This window comes from Benincasa hispida, chromosome 2, assembly GCF_027475165.1.
Source record: "Benincasa hispida cultivar pf3 chromosome 2, pf3_genome.v1.1, whole genome shotgun sequence".
NCBI classification, from domain to species: domain Eukaryota; kingdom Viridiplantae; phylum Streptophyta; class Magnoliopsida; order Cucurbitales; family Cucurbitaceae; genus Benincasa; species Benincasa hispida.
Window position 1 is genome coordinate 19,178,292 of NC_143479.1, and position 2,756 is coordinate 19,181,047.

Sequence of the window (2,756 nt, forward strand, 5' to 3'; positions counted from 1 at the left end):
GAACAAGGTCGGTTGACGGGGACGTCAACCAATTAAGTGGGGGAGAATGTAACGGTCATGCTTGTCCAAGGCCTGTTGCCCATGGCCGCATGCCCAATCCAACCCCCTTCTAGCTTACTTTCATATCCTGTATTGTATTAGTTTAGTTAGCTTGCTTTCTTTACATTTTCATTGTAAGTGACCACTCGCCCTTTTGCATATGCAAGGGTGCCAGTTGGCTTTTTGTTCAGAATGCACTATATGGGGATAAGACTAACCATCATTTCCTCATACCCGGAGTAGTACTCTATAAAGCCGTTGTTGTTGCTTATTGCTTTCTAGTCTACTACAATCTTTCTTTCTTTATACACACTCTCAAATCTTCTTACGAAAACCTTTTCTCTAAACCCGTTTTCTAAAACCATTTTCCCTAAAACAGGATTGGAGGTTGCAAGAGGCACTCGGTGTGCCATCGGCAGTCCGTATTCGAGTTGGCTGGCTTGTTCGTGAGCGGGAACAAGTGCCGCACAATCGCTAAGAGAAGCTTCCGAAAGAGCGATTGTGACACGATGCGTTAATAGAAAATAGTGCTCATTCTTAAGTGCCTATCTCTCGTTTATGTGTTCTAATCTAGTTCTTCCAAACCTAGATTCTGACATGACCTTCCCAAGTCTAGATCATGTCCTTAGATTACCCTCCCGAGTATCTCTAATAGACGAATGAAGCATATATAAACAAAATAATCACAAAGAATGAAGATTCACTAGTTGTGCTAGCTAAATGCTTCTCAACCCATTCAACTGTTTTAGCTACTCATGCGTGAATTACAGAGAGTGAACAAATATAGAGGAAGATGTTCCATTCTTATAACTGAATTGAGTACAAAATGATAATGGAGATTAAAGGTAGAGAATCTGGTAGCAATTCCTTGTTGACTGAGGCTTTTTACACCGAATCCCAAGTCTAGATCGTGAATGTTTGCGAGCACGATCAACGCAAAGTCTTGCGGTAAAGTTGCACTTGACCAATGTATTCCTATGATCGCATTCTTTGCATTGCGTTAACGCATTATTCTGCACAAAAATATAAAGATCAACTGCTCTAATGCATTGGACACATGCAACCACAATATTATAGAATTTATGCTTAATGGACGCAATTTAATTATATTTCATCAACGCAATCCGACATTGTTTAAGGATTCAGTACTATGATAACGTGTATTTCTGCCCGTTATCACTAAGCGATCGTGTAGACATAGTGCTAAGCGATGCGTTGAAGTTTCTAGGCAATGGAACTAAACAAATCGCTTATTACGATGCTGAACAACGCAATGATGTTCTATATGATGGAGCTAAGCGGTCATTTAAGCTACGGCGGATACTAAACGATGACATGTAGTGTTAGACGATGGTGTTAAGTGATCGTTTGGTTCCATACGATATAACTAAATGATAGTGATGAAGAGCTATACGATATCCCTTAGCGATGGCTTGCCACGATCGTTTATCTTTGATTGGGAGCTAAACGATGCGTCGAGTTTCTATGCGATAGCACTACGCGATCGCATACCTTTGTGCGGCAGCTGGGCATTGCATTGAAAGCTATGCGATGGCATTAAACGATCGTTTACCTTTTCGCACGCTAAACGATCAACTATTTACTAAACGATATGGCAAAATGCAAGACGATGGTCATCATTGCTAAACGATGAGACTTAGCGAAATGTTGACATGTGCAAGGTATGCCGGTTCGACCGGTTCTTTTGTGGTCTGGTCCGGTTCAGCTTCGAATGGTTCTTGGCTGGTTCGGTTCAGATTTGGCTAGTTCGGTTCAGATGATTCGGGTCCGGTTCAAGCTACTTGAGTTCGTTTTGGAGTAGTTCGAGCGGCCCAAGAGCAGTTCGGAAGCTATTTTGTAATAGTTAGGCTTCTGTTTGCTTGTTTTTGCCAAAACTAAAACCATATCAGTATGTTTAATTATTTATGAATTTGATGTATGTTATAATTAAATAAATCTTATATGTGCATATAGTATGCCATTTAGATTTAATATCCCACCATAGGAAGCATGTAACATGCATTGAAAGTATGTTATAATTGTTATAATATGTAGTATGCATGTTAGGGTTTCCAGTATTTAATATAAATATTATATTAAATTTGAATGTCTCATGTATGTTGTGGATCTTTAGTATGTCTAAAGTTTTATAAGTTGTTATAAAATTGGGTTAGACATTTAAAATTCATAAACAACAGTTGCATGCCCACATAGGTTGACCACCTGTTTTAATTGTTAAAACTTATAAAACATAGGTTACAAACTCAACCAGTATATAATCCTATCTAAGGTTGAGGGTACTTAAGTTGACAGTTTATTGAACACCTCCTACCTGGGGATTATAATCGAATTATTGAGCTTTGGTAACCAATTTTATGAGCTTACGTGAGTGACATGAGGTAATAAAATGGTTTATCACCTAGACATCGTAGGTTAAAGTCCAATTATAAGAGTTATACTTAGATAAATGATAACGGACAGAAATGCACGTTATTATAGCGCAAAGTTATATAACAATGCAGGATTGCGATGGTAAGAATATACAATATTGTGCCCAAAAGCATTAAGTTCACAACATTGCGATCGCATGCGTCCATCACATTAAAGCAGCTAACTTATGTATTTTCGTGCAGAAAATGCGTTGACGCAAGGCAAAAATGTGATCAGAAGAAATTAACGTCTGAGCGCATTAAGAGATTACGACCACAAGGCTATGC